The 18,692-nt window shown below is 53.4% G+C and overlaps 1 protein-coding gene across 20 annotated transcripts in view; it reads left to right on the top strand.

The window, feature by feature from the left end:
* The window catches only part of LOC126952767 (ubiquinol-cytochrome-c reductase complex assembly factor 2), a 317,841-nt gene that overhangs the window by 96,295 nt on the left and 202,854 nt on the right, over positions 1–18,692 (top strand). The window contains exon 1 of one of the 20 annotated variants that reach the window (XM_050787728.1): positions 969–972. The exons of 16 other annotated variants lie outside the window; for them this stretch is intronic. The gene's annotated coding sequence lies outside the window, so the exon portion shown is untranslated. Of the gene's footprint in view, positions 1–968; positions 973–11,331; positions 11,336–11,473; positions 11,478–12,304; positions 12,309–18,692 lie in introns of those variants that run through there. 3 more of the 20 variants (XM_050787760.1, XM_050787761.1, XM_050787751.1) reach the window with 3 other exon arrangements.

The raw sequence follows: 18,692 nt of genomic DNA, 5'->3' as shown, positions 1-18,692 counted from the left end.
AAATGCTTCAGGGCTGGGAGGGGTCCTGGGCTCCAAATGCTGGGGAATGGCCACTTCTGAGGAGGAGGAGGAGACCTTGGGGTGAAGCGAAGCCGTTAGAGAGTAGGAAAAGGCCTGGAGGGGTGGGGTAGCGGTTGGAGGAGTTGGAGAATGTGAGCATTTCAATATTCAGGGCCAGGGTGCTTGTGACCAACTGTCCACTGATTCTTCCTGACCTGGCAGCCACAGCCCACCTGCCACAGTCAAGGCACGGGCTGTTGGCTCCAGAGCCAAACCCAGGGCCCAGGCAGGGGAAGGCCGGGAACCTATGAGGCCCAGGGCCGAGACCTGCTGGTGGTGGGTGAGGACCTGGCACAGGAGGTGAGCAGCCCCTGGCAGTGGGGTGCTGGAGCTGGGCCTGGGAGCCAAGCCAGGGCCTTCCTGACTTCAAGAACTCTGTGTTTACAAACTTGCAATGGGCCAGGGTGGAAGATTTAGATCATGAAACATTACAAACCTACAAATGCCACAAACCAGGTGTTCTCCTTCAGAGAGCTGGGTGTGAACCATTTCCCAGCACACCACAGCCTTGGGGCAGCCTGTCAGGGCACTGCGCCCTGGGGACTGCACTGTGGAGCCTTGTTTATTTCCTTAGCACCTGAACCCACGTCCATGTAGTGTACTTGGTAGGAGCTCAGTAGGTGTTGACTGCACTGAGTTCGAGGGGTGGAGAGGAAGTCCAATTCTAAGAAGCGGGCTGCATAGATAGCGTGGCTTCTCAGGAATCAGGTGGGGCTGTGTTCACCTCCAGACCTGGGGTCTACATTTGGGACAAACCTACAAGTCTGGACAGGCACTTCCTCCCCCATGGCCTCAGTCTCCAAGGAGTCCCTCTCTCACCAGACCAGCACCCACACACCACCAGCTGCCTCGTCCGGGAAGGGGATTGGGCCTCCATGGGGAATGGGCTCTGGAGTATTGCTGAGTATGGGGAGGGAGGGCCCTCAGCCCTCTGGGGAGGACTGAGTTGGGGGGTCCCTGGGATAGTGTGCAGGCCCAAAACATGGCTGTCACGGTTCTTCTGGCCACGCTCCTGAGAAGGCTCTGCCCATCAGCCCTGCACTAATGAGTCCTCTCCAGGCTCTATCCTCACTCCTCTGTCCTAGTCACCTTCATTGCCTTGTTCTCGGGTGTCCTCATCCTTTTCAAATCACCTCCAGCGGCCTCTGTGTCCCTCCTCTGTCCTCTCTGCATGGTAGGTCTTCGTCAGCACCGGGAGGGAAGGGAGAGGAGGAGGCGGGGTCGTGGTGCTGCGTGTTAGGATCAGGTTTGCTGCACGAGAATGACAGTGGCTCCCATAAGACGTTTCTCTCTCCCTTACCACGGGAAGTCCGGGGCTGGGATTGGTGGTGCCATGCCTATCTCGTTGCTCTGCCATTCTCATAACGTGGCTCCCACCTCACGGTCCAGGGTGGCAGCCATCACTCCTGTCTGCCTCTGGCCAGCAAAGGAGGAAAGGGCAGGAAGAGGAGCATGCTGGTCCCTTTGAGGCACTTCCTGAAATCCACAGGTGGCAACTATTCTGGCTATCAATTTCTTGTACCTGAGTTGTGGTCCCCCTGTGCTCAGAGAGGAACTTCCTTTGCCTCCAGGTCCAGCCGTTGTCCCAAGAAGGCAGCACTCCACTGGCAGGGGACCCCAGCAGACCTTGTCCAGGTGCCACAGGTACACGGTTGTGGGCTCGCCTTCCTGCCTGTGGCCAAGAAGCACTCCCGTGTGACCACAGCCTCTGTGGCAGGATGCCAGGCCCCGAGGAGCACACCAGATGCTGGGATTGCCATGGAACCCACCTCTCCATGGGGTGACTTTCACATGTGCAGCCTGGTCAGGGTTGGGGGTGTGGAGGGAGCAGGACACAGTGTCCACCATCCCACGGGCTGGGCCTTGTGCCCTTAGCTGTCAGCCAGATTGTGCCTGGTAAACCATCTCTACTTCTTTGCTTTCTTCTTTCTAATTTCCTCCAGAAAACTCTCTGAATGTTTGCTGGGCTAAAACCTGAGAAACTGAGGAGGTGATTAGAAGAGTTTCAGGAGCCAGGCACCCAGGGAGGCAGGGCAGATGGTGACCTCCTTACAAGGCCACTGATACTCTCCCCCACCTTCCAGGGCTGGGACTCAGCATGGTTCTCCCCAGCTCTGCAGAGCCAGGGACCGTCCACTCAGGAGCCGGCCTGACCAGGGTTAGCCCTCCCAGTGGCTCGGCCTCTCCTCTCCTGGTGTGACTCTTTTTTTTTTTTTTTTTTTTTTTTTTTTGAGAGAGGGAGTCTTGCTCTGTCACCCAGGCTGGAGTAAAGTGGAGCGATCTCGGCTCACTGCAACCTCTGCCTCCTGGGTTTAAGCAATTCTCTTGCCTCAGCCTCACAAGTAGCTGGGATTACAGGCGCCCGCCACCATGCCCAGCTAATTTTTGTATTTTGGTAGAGATGGGGTTTCACTACGTAGGTCAAGCTGGTCTCAAACTCCTGACCTCAAATAATCCGCCTGCCTGGGCCTCCCAAAGTACTGGGATTACAGGCATGAGCCACTGCGCCCAGCCGTGACTCTTCTTCAGGCCCCATTTCTACCTCCCCCAGCTACCCTTTCTCTTCCCTCCCAAGTAGCCCTTGCCAGCCATCAGGGCTGATGTCAGGGGCCTCCGTGGATTAGGAATGAGGGCAGCAGCAGGAGCATGACTCTGGGTCCCCCAGGTGGGCTCACATAGGCTCCCTGGCCTCCTGCTGCTTTTTTGCTTCCTCCACCTCCGCTCCCCAGGCTCGGCTCTCCTGGGGCTCAGTAGGCAGTTCAATGAGGGATGCCACCAAGACAGCACCTCCACCCCGGGCCCAGTGGGGGTTGTGTCTCTGGGCAGAGCTTCCCCAGTGGCTGTCCCCATGGGCCCACCAAGCTGTCTCATTCAGAGAGGCTGAGAACCGGCAAGGAGGAGACAGGCCGTCACTTCCCACCGGTTGGAGAAGGCACATAGTAGGCACTAAATAAATGCTATTCTTCCCAGCTTTCTCTTCCCTTGCATAACACGAAGTGCTTCGTGAAAATTTCTGGTTACTCATAAAAATCTTAAATAGCTCTCACTTTGTAAGTGTTTAGACAACTTAAAAATGTAACTCCCCCACCACCCGGTTTCCTTTTCATGTGCTAGTGGGGGCCGTGTTTATATACACAGTTATGCCGCTGAAAGAAAGGGTCTCGGTGGCCACGATGCGAAAAAGCCGGATGTCTGGGGTTTTGGTAATTGTCTTAGTGTGTTTTGTGTTGCTTATAATACAATATGTGAAACTGGGTAATTTATAAAGAGAAAGAATGTATTTCTTATAGTTATGGCAGCTGAGAAGTCCCAAGTCCAGGGGCCACATCTGCTGAGGGCCTTCCTGGCGCAGGGCGTCTGCAGAGTTCCCAGGCAGGCCAGCTCAGGTCTCTCTCCCTTTTATTATAAAGCCACCAATCTCACTCCAGTGAAAACCCATTCATCTACTAACCCATTAATCTGTTAATCCATGAGTGGACCAATCCTTTCATAAGGGCAGAGACCTTCTCTCCCAATCACCTCTTAAAGGCCCACCTCCCAATACTGTGGCACTGGGGATTAAGTTTCAACAGGAGTTTCGGCCGTGATAAACATTCCACTATAGCAGTAAGGGTAGCTGGTGCAGTGGTGTGCTTCATCTCTTCTTGGGCTGGCCTCTATGTCGACCCCCACTGCTGAGGCCACTCCCTGGGGCTCCTCCACTCCCTGATTCTGTCCAGGAAGCGACCCACATCCACCCCTCCTCCTGGGTCCTTCCTCTTTCTCTTGACTGGGGCTCCTGACCTCGCTCTGGTCCTCTGTGCCTCGGGCTGCTGGGCCTGCCTCACCTCCACCCTGCTCGGCCATAGCCCCACACCCATCACATCCATAGTCTGGCTACCCATTGAGCTGCTTCCATGGCCCGTTCCCAGAGCTGCTGGGCACGTAACATATCCCTACCTAGATCAGGCCTGTGGGCACCTAGCTGGCCTCTAGTTAGCCTCTTCTCATCCTCACAGCCCTCTGCCTCTTGGTAGAAACCACCCCTCCTATTTCACAGAGAAAGAGAAGCTGTCAGAGAGGAACCCTGACCTCCCTCCCATTATTGCCCTCTTCCTCTCCCCCACCTGCCATTCCCACCGGCATTTAAACACCTGAGGCCTCCCTTCCGAATGGGAGCACCTCTCCCAGCCCTCACAGGGCCTAGACGTCAGGGCTGTACTGAAGTCTAATTCTGCCATCTCCCCCGCCTTCTCAGGGCCCACGCGACCGAGGCAGCGAGGACTCGGCTGGCTGTGCCTCTGCTCTGCTGGGATTTCCGCCCTTCCTACCCACACGGCTCCCTCTTCCTCACGGTCCAGCTCAGCTCTGCCTCCTCCTGCTTCCTTCTGCAGCTCTGTACAATCTTCCTCTGGTTTAATTTCCTGCACCTGCAGCTCTTGGGCGTAATATTAATTTGTCGTGTGTTTGTTTTGTGTCCCACCCTCTCAGCAGAACATCGGGTCCAGGAGGGCGAGTGCTTGTCTGTCTTGTACACAGGTGTATTCCCAGGGCCTTGGGTGTATGATTGAGCAACACAAAAGACTTATTCTATGAATGAATGCATGAATAAGTGAACGATCTTTATTCTGATTCTATAGGTAAGGAACTAAAAACAGCCCCTCCCTGGCCACTCAAACCTTCCTGCTTCTACCTGGCACACCCTTCTTCCATCCTGGGCGGCTCTCCTGCCTCTGTCTGCACTCCAGCCCTGGGAAGCCCTGCCCACACTGGGCACTGGGCTTATCTCCTTTCACTGAGCTTTTTATCCATAGGCCAGCTGGGATTCTTCCTCTGCACAGTCCCTGTTACCAGGCATGGTTCATACCAAAGCTCCTTGAGTTGATGAAAGAGAAAAGGGGATTTATTAAAACAAACCCCAGTAGCTCACCTGCCTTCAGAACAGGCCAGGGGTATCTCAGATGGGCTTGTGAGGTGTCTCAGGACAAGCCATGTGCTACAGACACCCAGAAGCAGGGCTTCACCCCACCCCTCTCCTCTCTTGGTACCTGGGACACCCCAGGTTGAACTCCTAAAACTTTAATTGCCCCCTCCCAATGATTCAAAGGTCCTGCATTTTCTGGAAAACAGAACTCCCTGGGCAGACTCACAGGAGCACAGCTGATGCCTCCACCCAGTTCTGCATGAGCCCAGCGAGAGAGTTTTCTGGGTTAGCACTGGGGGTGGCTGAACTCATGTGGGAAACGATCCCTAGAGGGGGACATGTCTGTGATGGGTCAGAGCACTGGTTTGTGTGAACTGCCCCAAGCTCATTATCGAGGAGAGTTTGAAAGGCTCCAAGATTCCATCACCTCCTTCCCTGCTAGCCTCAAAACCTCCCAACCAGAGTGCTCACAATGAAGCCAGGATGGGCTAGGAGTCAGGAAGGCGCAGAGGGTCAAGGAGATGGGATGGGGCCAGGGAGGAGGTTCCTAGGGAGGGGTTCCAGACACCCACCTGCCACTGGACTCTGCCAGAGCCAGAAGGTGGCTCAAAGGAGAGCTGAGACTCATTTTGCATATTCCTTGCCTTTCACCCATCTTCCTGGTTCCCAGTGGCAGGATGATTTCCTCCCTGGCAATGGCCCCTGTACAAACAGCATAACTAGGCGGTGGCTGGATCTTCAGGGACCCTTCCATACTTTTGGGTCAGATACCCACATCTTCCATCTCTCTTCCTCAGGGGCCTCCAGGGTCTTGCATGCAAACTTTGCAAATGGACACGGCCTCTTCTGCCTATAATTTGCCCCCTTCTTCCATCCTCTCCCTCCGCACAAGCTACCACTGTGCACCTGGTTTCCCAGGGCTCGCGTTTTCTCTGTCTCTGTCCATCTCTCTCCCTATGTCTGTCTGTCTGTCTCTCTCTCTCTCACTAGCCGCCTCTACCCCTTCATCAGTCTTTAAGCCTTGTGTTTTCCAAGTCTCTGTCTCCATCACAGTTTCCCAAGCTCAGCTTCTGTCATCCCTGCTTTATAACCGAAATGGTCTCTAATCGGCCCTCTGCCTCCAGCCTGGCCTGTGCCATCTGCATGCTAAGGCCTTTCTCCAGCCCACACCAGATCCTGCCTCTGGTCACTCCTCTTTGCTGGGCCCACAGAGCCCTGTGTGCACTGGCCTGCCTGCCTCCCATTTCTTCAGGCAACACCCCAGCTAGTTCCTCCCAGCTCCTAATGTTGTCCGCTGCCCCCCGGATCCTTTCACTTGGCTAGCTCCTGTCCACCCTTGAGGTCTTAGTTTAGACATCTCTACCTTGCAGAAGCTCCCCCTCTGCCTGTTGCCCCCTCTAGGCTGGGATTTGCTGCTCTCCTTTGTGCTTTCCAATGCGCTGTGTGGTCCCATCCTGAAACACCGCACCGCAGGGCCCGCTCATAATGGCAGGGACCATCCTTCTTACCCTCCACCAAATCCATAGTAACAGCCCAATCGGCAGGAAGGCTGGTGAAGCCACGACTCTGCTCTCGACATAAGGAGCCTTTTCAGGGAGAAGGAGGGGACAAGGAGGCCTGGTGAAAAGCTGATGGTGGAGGCAGCTATGTCAAGACGTGGTCAGGATGCTGTGCCCAAGACCCCTCCTCCCCGGCCATCAGTAGTGACTGCGCTCAGGGAATGTCCAAGGTGGCGCTGCTGGAGGAGATGTGAGCAGAAAGTGAGAGGCCTAACGGGCCCAGTCTGCCTGTTGGCCTCTTTCTCTTTCCTCTGGACATGGGGCCTTGAGGAACATCAGCACTTGTGACCACGAAGATGGAGGTGACATGCTAAGGACAGCAGAAAGATGGACGGGGTCCTGATGGCCTGGGCCCCAGCCCTGGACTGCCTACCTCCATGTAACAGTGGGCATGGCTGCTGTGACTGGCCTATGGAGCAAGTCCTGGGGGAGATTTTCCACCCTCCTAAGATGTCCTGGCTCCCCACTGCGGACCTGAGGCATCTCCTCCCCACCACCCCCTGACCTGTGCCATCATCCCTGCTCTGGAGACCCCACTCCAGGCACAGTCCTAGGCCAGGAGCACAGTCAGGAGGTCCCCAGGCTCTATGAGTCTCTGTTATTTTATGTTGTAACCCTCAGTCTGTGTTGAGGCTCCCTTGGTTCTCCCCAGTCCTGGAGGAGGGGGTTAGTGTGTGATGTCTGACTCTTGGCTATCTGGCCCTACTCCCCTTGATTGTGGGCTGCCATGGAAACCCACTGACCACAAGGCTTGGCCCCTGACCCTGAGGAGGCAGTCCCCTGACCCAGCCTCCTGGGATCATCTGGACCCTGAGCTGGGGGGTGTGAGCTGAGGGGTGTGAGCTGGTGGTCATGAACCAGGTTCAGCCTCTGAAGTCCAAGCCCAGAGGTGAATATTTGGCTGATTCACCAGATTGTCGGGTCCTAGCCCATCTGGCAGGACACGGGACTTACAGCCCTAGGCCTGGCTGGGGCTGGGCCCCGTTTTTCAATGTCAGCACTTTGCTCCCTGTTCCTCAACACCAAACACCCTGTTAACACCTTGGAAAAGACCAGGGAATGCTGGCAGCCAAGGAAGCCTGTTGGAGCTTGAAGAGCTACATCCCCTGATAATGATGGTGGGCACTGGGCAGCCAGGTCTGCAACCTTTAACCAACACAAAGACTGGGTAAAGAAAATGCCATTTCTTTATTTGGTTGGCAGCTTTTAAAAAACTGCTCAAATGCCCAGTCTGGTTTAAAGTTCAGTCCCATTTGGAATCAGGAAGAGTCTCCCCAGACCCCAGGTGTGGCTGGCTCCTGTCTGCAGAGAGGGGTTCATTGTCCTCCTGGGTGCGGGTCGCGGCTCCTCCTTCTGGCTGGAACAGCACTCTGGCTGGCGCTCTGAGCTGGTTGTAGTTTCACGCGGTCCAGTCTAGTGTCTGCACTGAACTGACCCCCACCATGCTAGGCACCTCTGTAGCTACACAGCCTTCTGGGTCCTGCTTACAGCACGTGGAATCAGGGCAGTTCAGGAAAACCAAGCCTTAGTGATCTCCTCAGCCTGCCCATGCAAGGTGGCCACAGAGCAGGTGCATGCCCAGGTGGCCATAGGGCCACTCGCCCTTCATTGACTTTACTTAGCTTGTGATGGTTCTCCCGCTCTGAAGCAGAAACCTGAAGAAGGGTTTTTCTCTTTATTCTCCTTCCCAGAATCCTTTGGTGCAGTCAGGGCCAGCTTTTCCCTTCTCTTTCCTACCCAGACCTCACTTAAGTAAAAATTCCATACAGAGTCCAACTCATCAAGCCTGGCCCTCAGCAGACTCCTAAAGATGATTCAGGAAGGTAGACCCTCTTCTTTCAGAACCACAGCCTAGGTTGCCACCTCCTGGGATTGCAGCAAACACCTTGCTACAGAACCAGGAGCTGATGATTACCTGCACCGCCTCTTTCATTCTTTTTAGAACAAACCAGAATGCTTCCATATCAACTTAGCCATAACGTCAGGCCACCTCTCTCTCCAGCTGTATTCCTGGGTTTGTTCCCTTGCTCCCAGATGGCTTTTTCACATGGAAACTGGCTGGTCCAAGACCTTTGTGTGAATTCTCCTTTGTGGAGTTCACCATGTTACTGTAAGTCCATGAAGACATCAAAGCCCTATCCCACCCTGAAACCACTGGTCCTTGCTCTTGTATATGGATTCAGAGCCCTGCCACCACTTCCTCTATACTGCCACACGCTTCAGCCTGGGACAGCGTTTTAGTCCCCTTCCTGTTCCCAGCCCAGTCTCCTGGGAAGCAATTCCTGCCTGCTCTATTACCCTGTTCTGCTAATAGGGTGCCCAAGTGCCCCGTTACTCCTCTGCCTTCCTCACTGTCAGGGTCCCAAGTGCCTGGGTTTCTGCATTGGTGACTATTTTGAGCTAATTCTTAGTTCCCGCCCCCTCAACTTCACCTGCTCTAACTTCCTAAGCCTACGTATCCCCAGAAACCTGAACAGCTTCAGGATGCTTTAACCGCTTAACAAGGATGTTTTGCATCTCAGAAAACCCAATCCCTGATCCTTACAAAAATGGCATTTCTGAAAACTTTTGATGTCAGACACCCTAGCTTGGATTCCATTACCCCACCCAGGGGAACCTGTGAACCAGACCATAAGGAGGCAGGATTGTCCCAAGCAGGGGCCTCCTTTGAAGGCCTTTTTTGTGGGCATTCCAGCTCAGAAAACTCTCTCCTGCATCACTCACTGAGGTTTGCATAAGGCCCTCCACCAGCTCTTCTCTGACCTATGGGAGTCGAGTCCTGAGGCTGCTGGGGAGTCTGAATGACCAATACACGGACCCTGTCACTGCCTCCACCCATCCCCAGCTCTCCGCCCCAGCTTCCAATGGTGATTGCTGGCCTCACTTTCAAAGAGGCCCAGCTATGCTGCTTGACTACTCTGATTTTGGCCCCCGTCCAGCCCCACTGACTTCCTGCAGCTTGTGAGTCCACATGCAATATTCAGGACCAACAAGATTTCAGGTAACCTTCAGGAGACTCCAGAAAATCCAAAGTGAAGACAGAGCCTGAAGACCCATGAATAATTCAGCTAGAGGAAAGGCCCTTCCCACCCACCGATGTTTCTGGTTGGTCAGAGACAAATGGTTTGTGATCACTTTTGAGATTTCTTAAATCTTTTGAATATCCTTATGCTATCCCCTTCTCTGTTCTTAGCTGAGAAGCATTTAAATTGCACAGGGACTCTGCACTTGACTGGGAGATAGTGAAAAAGCAGGGAGCCAGAGCTCCCATCAGCAGCCACTGTGGAGGGGCAGGGAGAGGAACCTCAGAAGGTTGAGTAGGCGGTTGCAGCTGTGAACAGAAGAGGAAGCTGTGATGCAAGGGCAGGCGAGCCCCAAAATTGGGACTTAGCCCAGGAAGGTTCTTGAGTTCTCCCAGGAAAGAATTCGAGGGTGAGCCGGTGGTAGAAGAAAACAGCTTCATTAGGCAGCAGTTTTTCAGCTCCGTGACTGTCCCTGCAGAGCAGGGCTACCCTGTAGGCAGCATGTCAAGAGTAGCAGCTCAGGGACAGTTCCACAGTCATTCTGACACCCACTTTTGATCACATGCCAGTTGAGGGGTTGATTATGCAGAAATGTCTAGAAAAGGGGTGAGAACTTCTGGGCATTGCCGTGGCAATGGTAAACTGTCATGGCACTGGTGGGCATGTCTTATGGAGAGAGAGGTGCTTTCGGTGCCTCTTCCGTGTCATCCAGTTTTCAATCTGGCCTGAAGTTGAGTCCTGCCTCCTACTTCAGCTGGCCCGAGATCCCAAAGCACAAGCAAGAAAGGGATCATGGGGAATGGACCCAAGATCTGAAAGGGGGACAGGACCGAACTGGCAAGAGTCCTGTCACTCAGGCGGACAGGGGACAAGGAGTGAGGAGTGACAGGGATGGGGAGCTGGGATGACATGGAGGCATATTTGGAGGATGGCTGGTCCATGCAGAGGAAATGCCCAGTGGGCACCTCGTTCCGTTGGAGATGGTAATGTGGGAGATGCTCACCAATTCCGAGCCTGATGGGTAAGGGTGAAGCATCCAAAGTCACGGCTCATTCTCCATTTCCTGGATCTAGACACCGAGTCCCAGAGGTTCCCTGAGGCTCAGACTTGAATGTTCTTTGGAGATGCTATTGGATGAGGATGGAACTTCCATTAATGGTGTGGGGCCCAGCTAAGGCTGGGCAGGCAAAGAAGACGCAGAAGTGGGTGAAGGGCAATCTGCCCTCCTCCACCCTTTCTCTCCTTTGTGGAATTTTGCTCAGCATTGCCCAGCAGACGCATTTTCACGGGAAGGACTTCAGCCCCAAATTTTCCCACTCAGACCAGTGTCAGCTTGGGGTTCCTCTTTCCCAAGCCCAGAAATTTTCTCTCTTAAAAAGAAAAGATGCAAGCTCCCTAGCAAGTATAGAAAAAGGGTAGGCACCCTTTAGAAGAAAGACACCGGTGTCATCAGCTAATTCCATGGTGAAGTTCTTAAGATCTTCCCCTAGGATCCCTGCCCCACTCCCCACTCCTGCCTCCATTTACCAATATTTCCTGAACTCTGAGTTGGGGGAACCCTGTGGGCTGGCGGGTAGAGGGGGATCTCAAGGTGGCCTCTCTTCCTTTAACTCCTCATTGTGTTGGGGGTTCTGATGTGGCAGTGATGGTGCAGTTAGCTGGGAAAGAAAATGGGGCTGGGACTCTTTGTGCTAAAGCTGGAAAGCGGTCAGGGTGAGCCTTGATCCAAAACCCCCAAAACGCTCGGGGGCAGGGGGAGACAGGCGTGACAGCCCTGCTTGTGCCTGGGGCACCTAACTAAAGGCCTGTCTGGAAACCCTGCTCTCTCCCTGCTGCCTGTTGCTAGACTGGCCACTGTCTTCTCCAGGACAGGGAAGCCCCACAGGTTCACTGTGCACGGCACCACACTTCCCACTCCATCAAAGGCCGGGGACCACGCCTCTCCCTCCCCCACCCTCAGAGCCCCCTCTGCACTGTCTGGCCCTCAAGGGCAGCAGGCCTGTGCCTGGGTAGGGGAGCAGGACTACACATTTTTGGTCCTTCTTCTCCCTGCCTCTGGGGGTTCAGACTCAAAGGAAACTCATGTTGCATCTCATTTCACAGATCGCTTAGCATGCCATCTGTCAGGGGGCAAGCAGTGGCCAGCCCAGGCCCAGAATGGATTTTCTACCAGGGTCCAACAGGCCCTCTCCCCAGTAAGTAGCTCCCCCACAGGACAGCTCTATTCTGTCCTGGGTTGAGAGACAAGGAGATTTGATAGGACCCCACCCCAATCCCACCCCACTTGAGACTTGGTGCCTTCCCATGTGCTGTCATCCACCCACTCATCCATTCAACAAATACTCACTGGCCACCATCTATGTGGGCCCTGTTCTAGAAGCTGGGGGACAGCATGGTCGAGAATGACCACAACCTTGCCTGCATGGAGCTTCCCTTCTAAGGAAGCAAGAGAGATACCCAACAAAGAGAAGAGATGGGTGAGATCAATTCAGACAATGATAAGCGCTGCGAAGAAAATACGGGGCCGGTGTGATGGGGCAGCCTTGGGCATGGGCCCAGGAGCCACAGGAACTCAGAGAAGGCCTTTTCAAAGGGGATGTCTAAGCTGAGCTGGAGGCATGAGGATAAGCCAGTAGTGCATAGGAGAAAAAGTGCTTCAGGAGCAGCCAGACAGTTTCTGTTCTGGGAATGGATCTATACTTCCTGTGGTCAGCAAATCTCACAGGGAGAAAGGAGAGAGGCCCAGGGGAGGAGGAATGGGGGTGGAGCAGAGGCCTCCTCCCTAGGGAGAAGCACCTGGCTGTCCTGGCCTCCTGAGAATCCTCTCCGGACAGTGTCTGCCTGGCTTGTCTCTGATGGGATCCCTGCCCACGTCCTTTCAAACCAGGAGCCACCCCTGCTGCCCTTGGCTCAAACTAGTATCACAAGAGAAGAAGCACAACATCTTAAACCCAGTCCTGTTAAAATCACATCTGAGCCCCTCTCCCCTACTTCCTACTCTGTTCTCTTCCCTCCTTAAACCGTAAGACAATTTCAAGAATAATCTATTAGTCCCTCATTGTTCAGTTCAATCCCATGTGTCTTTACCGACCATCTGGTATGTGCCCTGTTTTCAGGCGTGCCAGAACCTGGCTGTGGGCCCCAGCTCCAGGCCCTGGAGGGAACATCCTACCTTCTCTCCCTGTACCCTAAACCTGACCACTTCCCTCCTTAGTTCTGTCCTCTGAGCTGAGCTGGCAGGGATAATGACGGATTCTATGTCCCCATGGTCTCATATGCAAAGCAGTGACTCCAAAGCTCTCAGCCCATCCAATTTAGACAAGAGGTCTGACTTAGGAAACCTGCTGGATCTGTCCTACAGTGTCCGAGCCTACACCCTTCCTGAGCAGACTTTCTCTTCCTGGTCCCCTCACCCCTGACCCTGGGTTGCCTGAGGCTTCTCCACGTTCCCTTGAGGCCCCTTGAGGGCCCTAAGCACCCGGTCTAACCCCTTCCTCACCCCTGGAGAACTCATCGCTTCCACCCAGAGATGCCTGCCATCACCCTGTCATCTGCTGTGAGAGCAAATGTCATTGCTGTCTCCAGCAGGTGCCAGGCTTATTCAGTACCCATTAAATCGAACCATCAGCCACCATTACATACGCAGGCAGGCAGCATGTAGGCCAGCTTCCTTGATTGCTACCAAAACCCTTCATTTATCCCCGAGGTCAGGAGGGGCAGAAGGGGCAGAAGGCCTTGTCCTCAAGAAGTTTATCATCTTGCTAGAAAGAAAAAGAATGCCTAGGGAACTCTTAGAGAGTAAAACAGAGTGACGCCTAAACAGAGCATAATAAAGGCTAAGTGAATATGGGCTGCAAAAAAAGTGCTCTGTGTTGTCAGAGGACTGGGGAGACTGTGTGGGCTGGAGTGGACAAAAGGGGCTTCATGAAGGGGAAGGGCTCCAGCCAGGCCTTAAAGAGTGGACAGAGAACAAGAAGGAAAAGTGGGAAGTCACAGATTCCTAGATACCAAAGAAAAAAATAAAAAATGTGGCAACACTCTTGAACGATGCCATGGAATCCCTAGCACCGGGCAGAGGACGGTCCTATGGGAAGTGAGGCTCTGCCTCTGCAGTCCTATGTGTGCCTCTGAAGCATGGGTAGTTGGCCTGTGAGTCCACACCAGCTGAGAGCTGCTGGGATAAGGAAGCAGGTCGGGAGAGGTTCTGGCTGCAGGAGCTCAGGTTTGGGGGCAGGCAGAGGGAGAGAGGCAGTGCGTGTCCACCTTAGTTTCCAGGGAAGAGGCTCTTACCACCTGCTTGGGAATGGGCTGACATGGACTGTGGTTGGTGCAGGCAGGCAGGCAGCAGAATAGGTAGGGAGGGAAGGGCAAGAGTTGGAGCCACAGTCAGAGACAAGGCCCCCAGAGCAGGCAGCCTGCAGAGCTACAAAACAGTGGCTGCAGAAGACAGGTTTCTACTGGATTGCTGATCCTTTGCTCACATGTGGCCCAAAAGTGTGGACTCATCTCCCAGGCATCCTTTCCCCCTGTCCCCCCCAGGCCCAATGCCTGCCCCTCAGCCTCCGTGAGCCAGTCTGCACCGCCATGGAGGTCTGCATCTTCTCAGGCTGCTTCTCTCAGCCTCCCCCTCTCTATCTTCTCAGCCCCTTTATTCACTTGCTCCTGGATTCCAGGATCTCCAGCTCCAAATCAATCCACACTTAGCAAGCCTCCGCTGCGCCCTCTCCACAGGCCTGAGGCTGTTTCAGGCCACACCGCAGTTCCATTCTATCCCTCCCACCCCATGCCTGGAGATGTGCACTTCAGCCCCAGTGTTTTCATCCTACTCTCCTGTACATCCTCAGTTCCATTGCAGGCTGCAAGACACAGCGGGGCTCTGAGACCAAACGCAAAGGCTGGACGAATGGCTCCAAGCTGCTGGGAGTGAAGCATGAATCAGGGCAGTTTTTCAACCAAAATAGGAAAAAAATACAAATCAGCGTCAAACTGCATGAGATTCTGATGGCCACCAACCCTGTGACAAACAGTGATCAGGAAGACATGGAAAGGCATTCAAAAAGAGCGAGGCGACAACAAAATTGATCCGCCTAATCTAACAACTGACAGGCCTAGGGCGTGGCAGAAAAGCCAAGTATGTAATAGTCTCTCCACAAGTGCCACCAGGCTAGAAAAACAAGTGCTGGCGCCGAGTGGCTGGCGCGGAGTCTCGACGAAGGCGGGTGGAAGAGCTCAGGCGACGGCCTTGGTCAGTGGTGAGTGGCCACGACAGAGTAGAAACTCTGCAGCAAGATAGAGACTAGGAGGCGCCCAGGGGTTGGTTAAACACAGTTCTACTGTGCACAGATAAGCAAACAGCTGCAGTAAAGCTGTGTCTTCCTTAATCACGACGTCCCATCTTACTAATTGCCCTGAAATGTCCCCAGAGCTTCTTAGAAGGCTGTCCTTCCAGGGGCACCACTTTTCTGGGTGATTAGTTCAATGCATCCTCCCTGAGCCTGGCCACTCCCACCCACCCTTGGGATGAAATGTCTGTCTCTTGGCTCCGACTGCCAACTCTCTCATCTGGACGAGACGCCGAGATGCGGTTCTTTGTTAAAGACACCTGGCAGCGTCAAATACAGAGTTTTCAAATCCACAGAGAGAGGAAAGGAACTGGATTCATTCTCCAAAGTGACAGACCCTGGAGTAGGAGGGCTCTGGTGGTGGGGCACTGAGGCTCCCGAAGCCCACATCATAATATTTAATGCTCTGGTGGCAGAGGGGCCCCAAATATACCCCTAAAATACCTCATTTTAGGAAGAGGAATGATGATGAAATGTGGTCATTGGTAAGGGAAAAAAAAATCAAAAAGAACTGTTTAAAGAGCAAAAACTCCACAGGAAGTCTTAGAGAATATTTGAAAATAAAATAAAAAAAAAAAGTGTCCTGCAGAACAAAAAGACTAGGCCCATAACTGGATGTCACAGGCAGCTAAATGCAGAGCCTTAGGGGCCACCTTGAGCAGGGAGCCTGCTGGGAGGGAGGGCTGGAGAGGGGGCCTCAGTTCCCCACCCACACTCGAGGGGCTCCTCACAGACCTCAGAAGTAGGAATTAAAGAGTCTTCAGGGCTACAGAAGGCTTCCATCAGCCTAGAATGAGGGCAGGACACACAGAACCCCAGACACACACATTTTGCAAATGAATGACAGGTGTCCATCCAGTCTGCCGATGACACACAGAGGTGAGGGAGAAGGACCATTGACCACCCTGTCCAAACCGGCCCCCCTCACATCCAGAGCCTGGCCACCCCGAGCTGGCTTCCAGAAACCTTAGACACTCTAGCCGGGAGTGATGCCTCTACCCTTCTTAACAGAACTTGGGCAAAGCCCTGGTCACAGATGATGTACACCCAAGTACTTTGAGCACTAGAACCTTCTTTCCCCACCATAGGTACTATGACTATTGTTAATGTAACACTATTATGGAAGCCTCAAAATCCTTTTTCTGGTCCAGACATCGCAAGGCCTCAGGAACATTTGCCCCCAAAACCCGCAGCAGGGCTGTTTTGAATCCACTGCACATCTTCGGGTATATCACAAAAAGGTATCCCCCTCTGGGTGGATCCAGGGCAGGTGGCGCCCTGCTCAGCCTGCTGCATGGAGCTGGGTGTCTGCCCCTCAGATGAGCCCCCAGTGCAGGGTACAACTTGCAGAGGCACGGGGGGAGGGCAGAGGCTTCTCGAGGGGAAATGGCCTTTCGTGTTTACGGTATGGTCGATCATCTGAATGGAGGGCAGGGGACCAGGACAGAGGTAGAGGCTCCTTCCCTTGAGCAGGGGACAGGAAGGATCACCACCACTTTGACAGTTGCTGTTTCTGGCTGGCGACAGGGTGGACCAACATCTATTAGAGGTGACTGCAGAAGTGACGGGCCTTGAAGCCCAGTGGAATTGCTTCATGTTAGTCTTTTTGGTTTTAAGTCAACTTTTGATGCAAGTAGAACACACACACAGAAAAATGCACACACGTGTCATAAATTTCCAGGCCAGTGCATTTCAACAACTGAATGGACTCATGTGACTAGCATCAAGGTCAGCAATCAGAATAGTACCAGCCTCCCTCCCTGGACCTTTCTGTGATCTCCCTCCCCAAATGTAATCACTAACCTGAAATCTAACCCCACAGATTACGTTTGCCTGTTTTTTGAACCTTACACAAATGATTGCTAATAATATTTAGCCCTTTTATGTGTGACAGTTACATTTGGAAGCTGTATCATGCGGTTGTATTCCGTTGTAGAAATACACAATTTATTTATCCATTATACTGTTAACGGGCATTCAGGCAGTTTGACTTTTCAACTTTTTTTTTGCTGATTACAAAGATAATCAAATAGTCATTGTAAAAAACAAAAAACAAACAAACAAAAAAACAGTTCCCATTTTCCAATCTCATGGAGAGCTCCAGGGTCTCTCTGGGTTCTCAACATCCAGGCTTCCCTTCCTTCCTTCACTTTTTGGAGCTCCTGTCACCAGCATCCACATCGCTGGGCCTTTGTCCCTACAGCTCAGCTCAGCCTCCTTACAATCCCCAACCCAGGCCAGTGTCCGCTCTGCCTTCACACCCCAGCTCCACAGGCACTCAGACTGCCGGAAAGCTGCTCCCGCACAGCCACAGTGCCAGGAACCTCTGCCTCCCTCTCCAGCTGGGCCTTGGGGCCTGCCCTTCCACTTGCTTTGATCAGCTGCCTCACCTCTTGCAACCTCCTCTGGGCTTTTTGCAACCACTAGCCAGAAACTCAGAAAATATCTTCAGCAGCTATTTCACTGAAGAAAGGAGGCCCAGAGCCTAGCGGCCTTCGCCTGCCTCCTGACCCTCCCATGTGCCAGTTGACAGGACCTCCTGTCTCCCAAGGTCTGGCCCTGGACCCTCCTCCCCAGCCTCTCCAGGATTTGAGCCCTGCAGTCTTCTCCCTCGATCCAGAAATCCTCAGCCCCTGCCCTCTCTAGGGCATCTTCCACTCAGGCTGCTAGTGGGCCACTCCTTCCCTCCCTCCTGGGGGCACCAATATGCCCTCCACTCACCCCACAGCAGCAGCTTGAGCTGAGCTCACCAGCAGCCTTGCTAAATCCACAGGACACTGCTCAGGCCTCCAGCACAAAATCTCTAGGTGGCATTCTCTGTTGAGACTTGTCCCTTGACTTCCCGGAGTGCCACTTTTCCTAATTGCTCTCTCTACTCCCGACCCCACCCTTTTTTCACCCTTTTTAAACCAGTTCCTCCAACTGCCTCTTAATGACAACTTTCTCCAACATTCTGGGTTCATCTCTTTCCTTCTGGGGCTTCTCTCTTAAGACAGAATGTGGGAAACTCTCACACCTCTCCCATCCCTGGTCCCACCCTTCTCCCGGAATTCAGGCCTCCTATCTAGCCATTCTACCTAGAGGTCCCAGAAGGGCCTCAGAATCTCAGGGAGTTTCCTTTTGAATCAAAGCACATTGAATTTTGCATTTAGGAAATAAGCCAACAAGTGTTTTCGCAATACAAGCTACACAATGTAGAGCTCAGCAAAACCTTGGCAGGTGGGCTGCAGAGCAAACAGTCTGTCCCTCCCAAGCCTCCAGGGTGCGCGTCATCCTAGGTGAGGTGCGCTTCCCAAAGTGCCTGAAAGGTGCATTAGAATTGCTGGCAGAGCATGTGGTTTTTCCATGTATGGAGAGGAAACCTGGATTTAAGAGGTTGAGACACTGGAGAGAAGGACTGTATTTGTCAGGGAGCCAGCAGGAGCCGAGACCCTACCAAACCAGGTATTTTCAGCAAAGCTCAGTGATCTGACTCTTTATCATGACAAAAGTTTGGACCTGCTGCCGTGAGTAGAAGACAACCTAAAAGAGCAAGGGTGTGCAAGGTGGGTAAAGAAGGTTCCCTATACAATGAACAGACTCAGAGAGGGCAGCCAGGCCAGAGCCATGCCTTCCCCTGAGGGATGCAGGCAGCCCACACCAGTCAGCAGGGAGATGCCTGGAGAGATGTCTCTCCGACTTCATTCTCCTGGCGCAGCCAGGGCCTCTCCAATGCAAATGCAAGATATCGGGCACAGAGATCTTGCTGGGAACAGGGCCTGGAGAAGAATGTGAGAAAGAGCAGAAACAGGGGGACTGCATCAGC

The sequence above is a fragment of the Macaca thibetana genome, chromosome 4 (genome assembly GCF_024542745.1).
Source record: "Macaca thibetana thibetana isolate TM-01 chromosome 4, ASM2454274v1, whole genome shotgun sequence".
NCBI classification, from domain to species: domain Eukaryota; kingdom Metazoa; phylum Chordata; class Mammalia; order Primates; family Cercopithecidae; genus Macaca; species Macaca thibetana.
This window is presented reverse-complemented; position numbering and strand designations above follow the sequence as displayed.